This window comes from Ictidomys tridecemlineatus, chromosome 3 (assembly GCF_052094955.1).
Source record: "Ictidomys tridecemlineatus isolate mIctTri1 chromosome 3, mIctTri1.hap1, whole genome shotgun sequence".
Lineage (NCBI taxonomy): Eukaryota > Metazoa > Chordata > Mammalia > Rodentia > Sciuridae > Ictidomys > Ictidomys tridecemlineatus.
In genome coordinates, this window is record NC_135479.1 from 63,481,408 (window position 1) to 63,496,233 (window position 14,826).

Below are 14,826 nucleotides of genomic sequence, written 5' to 3' on the forward strand. Positions count from 1 at the left end.
TGAGATTGTTTAAAGGTTGAGATTGCCACTTTTTCCACAAAAAGTAATTCAGGAACTCTCTTGGTTTTTGTATTTCAGATGTGATGTTGTATTGTGTTATTTGTCAAAAGCTCCACCTTACCTGAGATAAGGCTCCACCTCTCACCCTACTTCATGTTAGAATGAATCCAAAGAAGGTTAGACTTAAGCTCATTTAAAGTTATATTCAAAAGATAATTTTTTAATACTTTTTTTTTTTGTCAATTTTCAGTGGACCTTTATTTTATTTATTTATATGTGGTGCTGAGGATCAAACCCAGTGCCTCACACATGCTGGGCAAGCGCTCTACCACTGAGCCACAACCCCAGCCCAAAAGATGGATTTTTGTTGTGAAGACTACTGAGATCTCAAAATAAACAAAGGATATAACACAAAACGAAGCAAAGGTTTAGATAAATTACAAAAGGTATGTAAGATTGTAAAATAGTTTTAAAAGAAGGCAAAATTTGTAAAGAATCTCATATGTGATTGAGTTGATAGATTTATGGATTTTGTGGAGGCAAAGATATATTAGTGTTAATACAGAAATTATGTTTCTTGGTTCAAAGCAATCATATAAACTGAATGTTTTGGGTTTTGTTAATTTCATTTTGTATTTTCCTTATAGAACTGTATAACTTTTTAACATTTTTTTTTTTTTTTTTTTTTAGTTTTTGATGGATCTTTATTTTATATGTGGTGCTGAGAATCAAACCCAGGGCCTCACACATCCTAGACAAGTGCTTTACCATTACGCCACAACCCCAGCCCAGAACTGTATGACTTCTTAAAAAATATTTTTCAATTGTTGATAGACCTTAATTTTATTCATTTATTATTTATTTATTTGTATGCAGTGCTGAGAATCAAACCCAGTACCTCACACATTCCAAGCAAGTGCTCTACCACTGAGCTACAACCCCAGACCAAGAAATGTATAACTTTTTCTTGTTAGGGTTTTGAAGAAGTACTCCTTCAAACAGAACAACCCAAGTTAATTTGAAATAATAAACCATAACCTATAGGATAGAATAAGATATAAGCCTGACTTCCAGTACTGACGCCAGTTTAATGGAAGAGGTAACTATATAATTATAGACGCCTCTTAACTATATAATCATGACACTGAAGTTACTGATGATCTCTCTCACCCTGCACAAAACTCAGTTCAAATTGGATCAGAGATCATAGTATTAGACCAGAAACCCTGCACCTACTAAAAGAAAATGTAGGCCCAACTCCCCAACATGTCCACTTAGGGACCAACTTCCTCAACAAGAAGCACAAGAAGTAGAATTTCAGAAATCAATAAATGGGTTGGTATCAAACTAAAAAGCTTCTTCACAGCGAAGAAAACAAGAGCATGGAGAGAGTGCCTTCATGTCTCAAAAGAAGGAATCTGAGTGGTCAACAAATACACAAAGTGTTCAAAATCTCTAGCAAATAGAGAAATGCAAATTAACTACACTAAAATTACATCTCACTCTAGGCAGAAAGGCAATTATCAAAAATACAAATAACAACAAATGTTGGCAAGGGTGTGGGGAAAAGGGCACACTCATACATTGCTGGTGGGAAAGCACATTGTTGCAACCACTATGGAAAGCAGTATGGAGATTCCTCAGAAAACTAGAAATGGAATCACCATTTGACCCAGTTATCCCACTCTTCAGTTTACATCCAAAGGAGTTAAAATCGGCATACTACAGTAATGCAGCCACATCAATATTTATAGCAGATCAATTCACAATAGCCAAACTATGGAACCAAACTTGATGCTCTTCAACAGATGAATTGATAAAGAAAATGTGGTATATATACACAAAAGAATATTACTCAGCCTTAAAAAAGAATGAAATCATGGCATTTGCTGATAAATGGATGGAACTGGAGATTATCATGCTAACTGAAATAAGCCAATACCCCAAAACCAAAGATTGAATGTTCTCTCTGATATGTGGATGCTAACCCACAAGAAGGAGGGGGAGGGGAATAATAGAAGTTCAGTGGATTAGACAAAGGGGAATGGAGGGTCAATAGGAATAGGAAAGACAGTGGAATAATCTGACATAACTTTCCTATGTACATATATAAATACATCACATTGAATCGCAACATCCTGTACATCCACAAGACTGGGATCCTGATTAGAATAAGATATATTCCATGTTTGCATAAATATAACAAAATAAATTCTACTGTCATGTATAACTAAAAAGGACAAAAAAAAGTTACTGGGGAAAGTGACCTGCTGAATGTTTAAAACCATAACCTGTAAACCAAAGGCAAGGAAATAAAAGATCCAAGAATAAAGTAGCCAATATTTTGGCTGTGCCTCTCTAAGGTCAGCCACGACTCAGGGAATGAGGGGACCCTTCTAAGGGCTGGCTCTACAACTTTGGTGAGTCACCTGGCCTCCTGATCAGGGAGATTGAGAGGACCCTAGAGAACAGGAAGCCAATCAGTGCACCATCTGCGAAGAGATGGTTATTGGAGAGGGAAATGTCCCTAATGCTTCCAAAGGAAGTCAGTTGTGGTCAGCAAGACCCTAACCCATTCTGGAAGATGGCACAACTGGTAGAGGAAGGGCAAAAGAGCCAAGAGGCTTCTCAAACGTTCCCAAGAGTGATCTCTGAGGAATCTCAGCTGACTCTAAGAGTAGACAAGAACAAGGTCAATTTGACCAACTTGGTCTTAAACACCTGGCAGGAGAGTATATCCAAAGCACAGCCATACCTGGACAATAATACCTGGACAATAATTTTTTTTATTTGAGCTATACATTTGTGTAAGTCTTCCCCAAGGTAAGTAAAACTGGGAGGCTATAAAGGAAGGGTTTTTATACAGGAGTGCTTGATACCTATCACATAAAATTCTTTCAGAGTCAAAAGTTTGTTCTGAGTCAAGTTGAGACCTATCTTTTTTTTTTTTTTTCCTGGTATGATTATCATGAACTACTGCTCATACTCCCTTTCTGGAGTTTGCAATTCATCATTTCCAGCCAGACAACTTTACTTTAATAAAGACCTGGAAACAAGACAAGCTTCAACCAAGCTGGAAAGGACCTTCCCAAGTGCTCCTAATCACTACCCTAAGCCTTCATTCCAAGCACTGAGCCTAATTGCATGCACCTGTCATCTGGCTGTCTCTGGCTATTCAAACTGCTAGAAAGGGGAGAATTCATTACCGTGGGCGATTTCAACCTCAAAAAGTTAGAATGTCTAGGATGAATGGCAACACCAAAGGGTACAAGGACAAAAATTAAAATGAAGTCAAAAGGTATAAAATGAAAAGTGGGAGGGGGGCGGAGGTATTTGTGAGAAATAGATAGTCCAGGGGTCCTTGTGACTGAGTCACCTTACATGTGACTGAGTCACCCTCCCCGGCTGGGTACTGAGGTGCTCAGTCACAGAAATGTGGCAGAACTTTCCCCACCCTTCTTGGGTTCGAAGGTCAGTGTCTCGTGCATGGGTGTGTCTTGCAACAGCCCCATGGGTGAAGCTACACTCACCTGTTCCTTTGTAATATAACCCCTTGCCCTGTTTAGGATAGAATCTTCCATGGAAGTGCCTTGTGTGTGTCCCCTTCTCTTACTTGTGTGTGTGCCCTTGGGTATGGCCTACCCAGGTGTCAGTCAACCTGCTGACAGTGGACATCATGAAGACAGACTCAGCCCCTGAAACCTGACCCCTAGCCTCATTTGAATAGCTTCTCCTCAATAAAAGGGGTCAGTGCGTGCTCTCGCTCTCTCTCTCTCTCTTTCTGCAGACCCTTAAGGTCAGACGAGCTGTCACAGCGACCCCAAAGAAAAAGGTATTTGTGTCTCTTGTGTGGTTATTTTGTTTTGTTTGTGCAGCCCAGTCAGCCCAGTTCAACTGGAGCGACCCCTGAGCCTTTTAGTTACGAGAACAGAAACCGGGCAGGGTCCATTTTTCAGAATATAGTATTTAGTTAATTAATGGGAAGTAAGATCCAATGTAGCCCTTCCCTTTGTCTGCCCCAATTTTTAAATTAGCCAGTCACATAGATTGTAACCCCAGGGTCCTCCAATCAGGATGAAGGGCAGTGCTGTCTTAGGGATATAAGAAGATGGCTGTCCACCCAGGCATGCTTGCTAGCCAGGTTCCAAAGAATGCCCTGTGGCAGAAGTTCGCCTCGCTCACTCATACCCAAGCATGTGTTTGGTTTCTTGGGGGCACTTCAGGATTTCTAAGAGCTGGAGTAGAGAAAGAATGATGGGAAAGAGAACCAGAGACAGCCAGATGACACGGTGCATGCAATCAGGCTCAGCACTTGCAGTGAGGGCTCAGGATAGTGGGAGGGGGAAAGTCGATGAAAGCATAATTTCCATTCATATATTTACTTGGCAAATACTGAGCGTTCCCGATGTGCTTGGTGATGGATATCAAGTGATGGACAAAGAACTCACCCTTGTGGAACTGGTACTCTTGGCTTCTTCTAAAACCCTGCGGAAGGAATGGCAGGGGTGGTCCAACTTAGAGTAAGAGAGACAGTCAGGAGCTAGCAGGAAAGCAATATGACACAGTTAAAAAAGTGTGATCTGTGAACTCACACTGTCCCATGACCCAACCCAGGCACATGGTAGGGGCATGGGGCCTCAGGCATAACTAGGCACTTTAATGGCATCTTTGGGATCATATACCAATACCCTTGTTTGTTTTATTCACTGATATAACTCCAGTACCTAGAATGGCGTCTGGCCTATAGTATGTGCTCAATAAATTCATCCAGACACAAGTTGAACACATAGTTTTTGATTGCCTTGGAGAACACAGTGGGTGAAGACCAGCTCTGGTTCATCCTTGTATCCTGGATGAATGAGTGAATGTGTGAATGTGATTCCTGAAATAACCTTCCTAGTTATTCTTTGATACCTACCCCGACCCAACAAAGATTTCCCATCGTGCTTCTTCACCCAGATATTGATTCTTTAGTTCCATTGCCATGCTTTTCTCCATAATTTTATTATGAAAAATCTCAAACATTCAGAAAAGTTGAAAGAAGTATGCCAAGTAGATCCATCTGCATTCTATAGCTTTGTTCACTTTAACTAACACTGTGGGCCTGTGTCTCCCTGCACCCGTTCATCAGTGCAGCTTATTCTTTGAAGCTTTTCAAAGGAAGGTGTGGATGTTAGTACACTTCATCCCCAAATGCTTCAGCCTAGGTAGACTGAAGTGAGTTTGATATATTTAAATACATGTATTTAATGCACAGATCTCAGTTTTACCATTCTGTATAGTTTACATGTAAAATATTCCCCCAGGGGCCCATGCTCTAAAGGCTTAGTTCCTAGGGTAGCACTGATTGAAGGTGGTAGAATCTTTAAGAGATGGGGCCTAGCATGAGGTCTCAGGTCACTGGGGGCGTACCCTTACAGGGGATGTTGAGGTGAACAGTTTGTTCTACCACATACTCCCCATCAGGTTATGCTGCCTCCCCACAGACCCAAAGCAACGGTGCGGTGCTAATTGCTGATGAACTGCAAACCTTCAAAGATGAGAACCAAACTCAATCTTTCCTCTTTGTAAGTTGATTGCCTCGGGTATTTTGTTACAGTAATGAAGAGCTGACTAACACATATTCCATGAGTTTTAATAAATATGTTTAAATATGTGACCCACACTCTGGCGAGATATAGACCAGTGCTATGTCTTAGAACCATCTGCAGGGATGGAAAGGATCTGTGCCAATAGAGTAGCCACTTACCTCATGTGGCTATGGAGTACTCGAAATGTGGTTATTATGAATGAGGAATTGAAATTTATTTAATTGTAGATCAGTTAAATTTATATAACTCATGTGTCTGGCAATCAGCTTATCAAACAGGTAAATATAGAAATCTTCTCCCCAGAAAGTTCCATTCTGCTTCTTGTCCATTGCCTCCTTGTTTTGTTTTGTTTTCACCATAGAGAAGTTTTGCCTATTCTAGAACTGTAAGCCCAATCATACACTACATTTTTTTTTTGATTGAATTCTTTCACTCAACATATTGTTTTGGAGAAAGATTTATGTTACCAGCTGTATTAGACACTTGTTTATTATTTATTTATTGCTAAGTTCTTCATTGCATGAATATACTGTTTGTTTACCCAATCTTCTACTGATGGACATTGGGTTGTTTCTAGTTTGGGCCTATTAAGGATGAAGCTGTTCCAAATATTCATAAAAGTCTTTGAGTAGATGTATACTAGGTTTCTGTTCTTGCAACCAAATGGCTCAAGGGTCACTCCAGTTGAACTGGGCTGACTAGGCTGGGCAAAATAAGCACACAAGAGACACAAATACCTTTTTCTTTGGGGTCACTGTGACAGCTCCTCTGACCTTAAGGGTCCACAGGAAGAGACGGAGCGAGAGAGCATGCGCTGACCCCTTTTATTGAGGAAGCTATTCAATTGAGGCAGGGGGTCAGGTTTCAGGGGGCTGAGTCTATCTTCATAATGTCCCCTGTCAGCAGGTTGACTGACACCTGGGTAGGCCACACCCAAGGGCACAGTAAGAGGAGGGGACACACACAAGGCACTTCCATGGAAGATTCTATCCTAAACAGGGCAAGGGGTTATATTACAAAGGAACAGGTGAGCATAGCTCCACCCATGGGGCTGTAGCAAGACACACCCATGCAGGAGACACCAACCCTCGCACCCAAGAAGGGTGGGGAGAGCTCTGCCACATTTCTGTGACTGAGCACCTCAACACCCAGCAGGGGAGTGTGACTCAGTCACGTGCAAGGTTGGTCTCTCACAGATGTACTTTTTTTCCCCTTGAGTAAATGCCTAAGAGTGGGACTTCTGAGTAACAGACTGGGCATACATTGTTTTATAAGAAACTATCAGAGGGGCTGGGGTTGCGACTCAGAGGAAGAGCGCTTGCCTCGTATGCGTGAGGCACTGGGTTCGATCCTCAGCACCACATAAAAATAAAATAAAGATATTGTGTCCACCTATAACTAAAAAATAAATATTTTTCTTTAAAAAAGAAACCATCAGACTTTTTCTGAAGAGTTTGCACTACTGTAAAGCTCTGTTGGCTCAACACCCTCATCAAATTTCATATTGTCAGTCATTTTAATTTTAGCTGTGGGGGCGGGGTGTGTAGTAGTATCTCACTGGATTCTACTTTGCATGTATGACCACATTTTATTTTCTTTTAATTTCTGGAATTTTTTTCTGTATTGTTTACTTGTGGATTTTTTTTTGTCTTCTCTTCCCTTTTTGGAGTTAAATCCCATGAGGGCTAATCTGGTTTGTTCACTGCTATGTTCCTAGTGCTTAAATCAGTGCTTGCATATAGTAGGTTGTTTGATAAATTTGCTTAGGCATATATTCAGTAAATAGCTTTTGAATGCCTTGAACAGAACTGACATTAATTCAATGACAGATGAGAAGAGACTAGAGAATGAACCATGTTCAGTGCAACTGATAGTGGATGTCAATCATGACTAACGTATATCGAGACCTACTATGTGTTAAACACAAGTCAGACTCTTTAAGTGAATTTTCTCACAAAAAGAAATCACCATGAGGGCTGGGATTGTGGCTCGGTGGTAGAGTGCTTGCCTAGCACGTGCGGGGCCCTGGGTTGGATCCTCAGCACCATATAAAACGAAATAAGTAAAATAAAGACATTGTGTCCAACTACAACTAAAAATATATATATATATATTTTTTTTTTAAAAAAAAAAAAAGAAAGAAATCACCATGAGAGCTGGAGTGCTGGCTCAGTGGTAGAGCGCTTGCCTAGCACATGTGAAGCACTGGGTTCGATCCCCAGCACCATATAAAAATAAATAAAATAAAGATATTTTTAAAAAAGAAAAGAAATCACCATGAAAAATATTAACCCATTTTAAAGGATGAAAAAACTGAAGCAAAGAGAGGTAAATAGCTTGCTCCGTGGTGTAATCATGTTAAATAAAAAATTTGATACTTTCAAGAGATGGACCTTGGGGCTGGGGTTGTGGCTCAGTGGCAGAGCGCTTGCCTAGCATGTGTGAGGCCCTGGGTTCGGTCCCCAGCACCACAAATAAATAAATGAACAAAATAAAGGTCCCTCAACATCTTTAAAAAAAGAGAGAGAGAGATGGACCTTAATTCTTGTCTCCTTCAGTGTGGGCTGGATTTAGTTATATTCCTCTAATGAATAAGATATAGTGAAAATGGTATTGTTTGACTTTTAAGACCATGTCATTGCTATGGTTTGGATGTCAAGTGCCTCCCCACAAAGGTCCATGTCCCTGGGGTGGCAGTATTGACAGGTGGCAGAAACTTGAAGAAGTGAGGCCTAGAGAGAGGTTCTCCAAAGGTGGTTAAGGTAGTTCTTGTGTGACCCTTTTGTAGCTCTACTGAGAGGGTTATTATAAACAGAACAAGCCCGGCCCCTCTCCTCTCTCTGCTTCCTGGTTCAATCTATGACCTTTTGCTACTGCACACACCCTGTTGTCAGGTGATGCCATCTGCTGCTCTCACCAGAGGCAGTTAAACTAACTTCGAAATCCTAAAACGGGGGCCAAACAAACCTCAAGGACTGGGGATATAGGTCACTGATAAAGCGGTTATCTAGCATGCACTAGGTTCAATCCCTCATACCACATAAATGTTTGCTGCTATAAGCCTCCAAGTTTGGGGGGTGATTTTTATATACATCCCCAGATAATGAATACACTAGGCCACGAGTAAATGTTAGAACCAGGGTTCAAATCCAGACATTGGACTTAATAGCCACAAAGTTCAGGATGGTACCTTTCCTTCATGGGGTGTCCCCACCTGCCATGCTCTATGAAATGGATTCAAGTATCAATGGCTCTGAATGGGGGCTGGAGCCCTGATCTTGGCACGGTAACTCAAGGGCACAGGCCTGGGAGCTCTTGTCTGCCTGTATTTAGTTCTGACTTTGTCTCTTACCAGTTACAACACTTTGCCGTGTCTTAAAACATCTCTTGGATTGAATTTTCTCATTTTAAAATGGTCGTGATAGTAGCACCTGCATCACAGGGTCATTATGGAATTGCACGAGTTTTTACATTTCAAACACTTAGAACTAAGCCGTATACATAGTAGCCCCGCCAATCACTGTTACCTTGTGTGTTGTTTGGTATCATTCATGATGACTCACACAGTATGCAAAGCACTTGGTTTCGAGGCATCTTCACAATGACCCTATGAGGTAGCAATGTCCTAGCCATCCCTGTGGGAGTGGGCTGCCCCTAGCACTCCCTTCTCAAAGCGATCATTCAAGTCAGTTTATACTTTATGGCCTTGAGCGTGCAATGAGTGGGGTCTAGCCAATTCCTGAGATGCATTCAAGGCATGTTTCCTATTGTCCTAGCACAAACTACTTAGCTTCCTTTTATTAGCGACCACATCCTTCTTGGTCCCAGTCTTACTTTTTTCTTTTTTTCCAAACTTCAAGTTTTTTCAATCTTTGCATTCTGTTTTTTTTGCTCCCAATTACCACTGTAAATCTGACTAAGAGCAGATTGAATGTTGTGTCGCCTCAAAATTTCCTACCACAGATAAACTATCCATCACCTTTAAACTTGGCCTCACACAAAGTCTCAGGGCATGGACAAAATGGACATGGCATGGCATGGACCATATTCCTATGTGCATTCTGATCTTCTGAGCATCCTACCAGAATCATACATTACCTTAAGTTCCAAGTTTTCAATTATGGGACCATTTCAATAAAATTGACACAGGTGCATTAAAATAGGTTGTAAATAATAATCTAGAGCTTACATATTATTATATTTATTAATACAAATTAATGTATTATAATTATTATACTAAAATTGCATTCTTTTAGATAGCTATCTGAAATACTGTTCTATTAGAGGCTATATTTAAGTTTTTGCAGTTGTTCCACTTCTGGGACAGTGGGACAATCGGACCAATTCGTCCCCCTTTGAGTTGGCCTGCTTGCTTCTGCTGTGGAAGCCAATGGTCCTGGGCCTCCGTCTCTTTTCAAAGTCCTCTCACTGCGGCCTCCATGTTCAGACCACCCTGCTCGTAGCTCAGGTTACCTGCGTGGTCGTGGTCAGTCAGGACACTGTACCTCTGGTCCATTTGATGCCAGATGGCTCCCTCAGATATGGCCGGTCTGCCTAGGAAGGGCAGTGGTAATCTGGAACTGAGGTAGCCAGAGTCTCCTCAAAGATGGCTTGGGGGGGACACTGCAGAAGTGTTGTTTCTAACCAAGCTATCTCTGGAGGTTTGGACTTGGCATCTGACTGCTTCCCTGTCACATTGCCCTCTCCAGGTCCTAATTCCGGAAGTTCTTTCCCATTTCCCCCTCGGGATCTGAAAACTTGTTTTCCATAGCACTCTCTCCTCATGGGGGCTTTACAGCAAAAACTCAAAAGCAGTCCACCTGCTCTGTCCTTGGAATATGGAGGAAATCTTCGGAATTCAGTGTCAGGAGCAGCAGTTAACGTATGGTCCTTAGCTTCTGGAGGCAGAGGCAGTGCCTCTCTTGGGGACTTTCAGGTTGAAGGAGTGGAGAAGATCTCCTGGTTGCTATGGTGACACTCTGTTCAGAAGGAGATTCCGTGCCAGCCACGGATTTATCAGTTCTTGACCTCAGGTTCAGATGCCAGCTTCCCGGGGGTGGGGGCAGAGAATTATGGGTGCAAGCTGATAACTGTAACTGGGCTGCACAAAAGTTCATCCTCCACCCTGTATGCCTTGAAGACACTCTCACAGAAAGCCCCTTTGATGTTAAGACCTATAGAATAAACATGCTGCGCTGAATCTGGGTCATCCATCCCTCATCAGGGGACCGAGAACCACCTGTGACCCAGATTTTTCTCTATTTGTGTGTCTGTTTTGTCTTTTCTTCATCCCCTCATCGCCCCATCCGATTTCCAGGATTAATGGCCATGCAGGTTGCAGCAATTTAGAAATTTCTTTTCAGTCTTACCAAAAATCTGATTTTGAAATAAATTAACTTTCTGTCCTAAATGCTGCTACATGCATTTCTGCTTCCCCGGGGTGGAGTGGGGGGGAGGCTTATTATGGCTTAGGCTTATATAACAAAAGCAGAAATAAGAAAGAAGCCCATGGCTGATAAGAAAAGATGTGTGATATATTTCAAATATACTGGACCTAGAGAATCAAATTAAAAATAAAGGACTTCAGCGGTCTGGAGACATAGATCAGCTGATAGAGCGCTTGCCTCACATGCACAAGGCCCTGGGTTCAATTCCCAGCATCAATACAATTTTTAGAAAAGGACTTCAATGAAAGGACACAATCAAGAAAGTGAAAAGACAATCCACAAAACAAAAGAAAAAATTCCCTGGAAAATTTCCCTTCTGGAAAGGGACTTGTATCCAAAATATATAAAGACTCTTACAACTCAATAACAACAACACTACAACAACAAAAACCCTCAGTTTGAAAATGGGCAAAGGGTATGCAATAGACATTTCTCCTAAGAAGATATGGCCAACAAACACATGAAAATGTATTATTGTCATTGGTCCTTTGGTTGCTTAGGAAATGTAGATGAAGAATATCATGAGAAAATAATATACATCTACTAGAAAGAATGTGAAGCAAGAAAACTCATGCAGTGACAGTAAGCATACAAACTGGTGCCAATGCTTCAGAAAAGAGTTTTCCAGTTCCTCAAAAATATAAATATATGATTAGCATGTGACCCAGTAAGTTCCACTTCTAGGTATATACCCCAAAACGTTGCAACATAGGTCCACATGAAAATTTGTATATGTATAGTTGTAGCAATACTATTCATAATAGCCAAAAGGTAGAAATATATAATGTATAGCCATGTAATGAAATATTATTCACCGATTAAAAGTCATTAAAATAAATAAATGAATAAGGCAAATTTATTCATTTTATTTTATTATTTATTGTTTGACCTCTCGGTCAAACAGTTCCACCACCAACTACTGTTGGCAATCACTGATCTATTTGTGTCCATACAGCTTTGCCTTCTATAGAATGTCATTGAATGGAATTGTACAGTATGTAATATAATTGTAGAGTATGTAATATGATGATGGCCTTTGAGATTCACCTCCACTGGTGCCTGTATCTGAAATTCAATTATTTTTATTACCTTACTGAGTATATTAGTTAGTTTTCCATCACTATAATAAAATGCCAGAGATAAGTAACTTAACAAAGATAAAAGGTTTGGGCTGGGGTTGTGGCTCAGTGGTGAAGTGCCCACCTAGAATGCATGAGGCACTGGATTCGGTCCTCAGCACCACATAAAAATAAAAAAATAAAGATATTGTGTCCACCTAAAAATCTAAAAAATAAATATTGAAAAAAAGATAAAAGGTTTATTTTGTATCATGGTTTTAGAAGTTCCTGTCCACTATCTGGCAGAACAATTGTTTTTGGGCCCCCTCTAGTGGGGGTGCAATTTCATCATTAAGGGGAGTGTACGTCAGACCAAAACAGTGCCTTATTGTCAGGAACCAAAGAGCAAGAGGAAGAGATGGGGATATAATAATCCCCTTCAAGAGAATGCGCCCATGGACCCAAGGACTTCCCACTAGGCCCCGTGTCCTAAAGGTTCTGCCAGTTCTCACTGACACCAGGCTGAAGACCAAGCACATTGGTCCTTGGGGGATATTCAGCATTCAGTTATGCTGAGCAATAGTCCATGAATGGACATACCATAGTGTATTTACCCATTCACCTACCCAATGAGAAGAAACTTGGGTCACTTCCAGGTATTGACAATTATGAGTAGAGCTAGAATAAGCATTTGTGCAAAGTTTTTGTGTGAACTTATATTTTCATTTCTTTTTTATTTTTAATTTTTTTAAGTTGTAGATGGACACAATACCTTTATTTTATTTGTTTGGTTTTATGTGATGTCAGAGATTGAACCCAGGATCTCACACATGCTAGGCAAGTGGTCTACCACTGAGCCACAATCCCAGCCCACATATTCATTCCTTTGGGGTAAATACCTAAGAGTGGGTATATGGGGCTGGGGTGGTGGCTCAGTGGTAGAGCACTTGCCTAGCATGTGTGAGGCACTGGGTTCGAGCTTCAGCATCATATAAAGATAAATAAAGGCATTGTCCATCTACAACTAAAAAAATAAAAATAAAGATCTAAAAAAAAAAGAGTGGGTATATGGCAAGTGTATGTTTAAGATATAAGAAGAAAGTTTTCCAGAATGGTTACATCATTTTTCATCCCTACCATCATTGAATGAGGTTTCCTATTGCCCTGCTTCTAGCCATTGCTGGGGCTGGCTTTGAACTCCTGATCCTCCTGCTTCAGCTGGGATTACAGGCGTGTGTCACCACATCCAGCAAATTTTACTTCCTTTTCAAAATTGTTTTCTTTATTCTGGTTCCATTCACTTTCCATATGAATTTTAGAATAAACTTATTTATTCTACAAAAAAATCTTAGGTAGAGTTGAAATTACACAAAATGTGTAGATCAATTTGGAGTTATTGACTTCTTAATTATATTGAACATTCCAATTCATAAATGTATGTCTCTTCTAAGTTTCCTTTGAGTTCTGGTATCAATATTTTGCAGTTTTCAGTATGCGGGTCCTGCACATGTTTAGTTGATTTGCACCTAAATATTTCACTTTTTGGTATTTTGTAAATTTAAAGTACTGTGGCTGGAAAAAACTGCAGCAAGACACATTGTAATTAAATTGTTCAAAACCAGTGGTAAAAAGAAAAGAAAATCTTAAAATAGCACCCCCAAAATAAAAACATATTAAATACAGAGAAATAAAAACAAAGATGACAGCAAACTTCTTGTCAGAGCCAATACAAAGGGCATTTAAAATGGTTAAAGGGAGGCTGAGGATGTAGCTCAGTGGTAGGGTTCCTTTTGGCAAAAAGGGGGGTTTGGGAACATAGGTCAGTTGTAGAGTGTTGGCCTGATGTGACAGGTCAACCTTAGCAACTTAGGAAAACCTTGTTTCAAAATAAAAAGAACTGGGGATGTAGCTCAGTGATAAAGCACCCCTGGGTTCAATCCCTAGTGCCCAAAACAAAATAACACGAAACATGATCTAGCTATATGCTGTTTATAAGAGATGAACTTTAAATTAAAAAACACAAACAAGTTAAAAGTTACAGGATAGAGAAAGTTACTCTGTGCATACAGTAACAGAAAGACAGCTGGATGGCTACATTACTTTAGGCAAAATAAACTTTGACACAAATAGAGTCACTGGAAACAAAGAGAAACATTTTATAAATATTTAAAAAAATCAATCCATTTGGAAGATATAACAATTATAAGCATATATGCACCTAACAACAATACCCTAAGATAGAATTTAAGATTGAAATAGACAACTCAAAAATAAAATTCGTAAATTGCAATATCTTCTTTCAATAACTGATCAACAACTAGAGAACAAGGAAAGAAAAGATATGAATAATGCTAAACAAATGAGACCTAATACAAATCATCTATGGAACAAAATCCCTCAAACAAGATCAGACTACACGTTCTTCTCCAGTACATGTGGACCATTCTTCATGATAAGCCATGTGTTAGTCATAAAACCAGTCTCAATAAATTTAAAAGGATTAAATCATACAAAATATGTACTCCAGGGCTGGGGTTGTGGCTTAGTGGTAGATACTTGCCTAGCATGTGTGAGGCACAAGGTTCAATTTTCAGCACCACATATAAATAAGTAAAAATAAAGGTCCATTGACAACTAAAAAAATATTTTAAAAAATATGTACTCCAGCAAATATTAAATTAGATATCAAAAACAGAAGTAAATTTGGGCAATTAACAAATATTTGGAATG

General features: G+C 40.0%; 1 protein-coding gene across 4 annotated transcripts in view; it reads right to left on the bottom strand.

Moving 5' to 3' along the window:
* Nt5m (5',3'-nucleotidase, mitochondrial) overlaps positions 1-14,826 on the bottom strand; it is a 66,323-nt gene that overhangs the window by 36,213 nt on the left and 15,284 nt on the right. For 2 of the 4 annotated variants that reach the window (XM_078043038.1, XM_078043037.1), the window contains one exon: positions 4,383-4,485. The exons of the other annotated variants lie outside the window; for them this stretch is intronic. The gene's annotated coding sequence lies outside the window, so the exon portion shown is untranslated. The remainder of the gene's footprint in view (positions 1-4,382; positions 4,486-14,826) is intronic. 4 annotated transcript variants of the gene reach the window in all.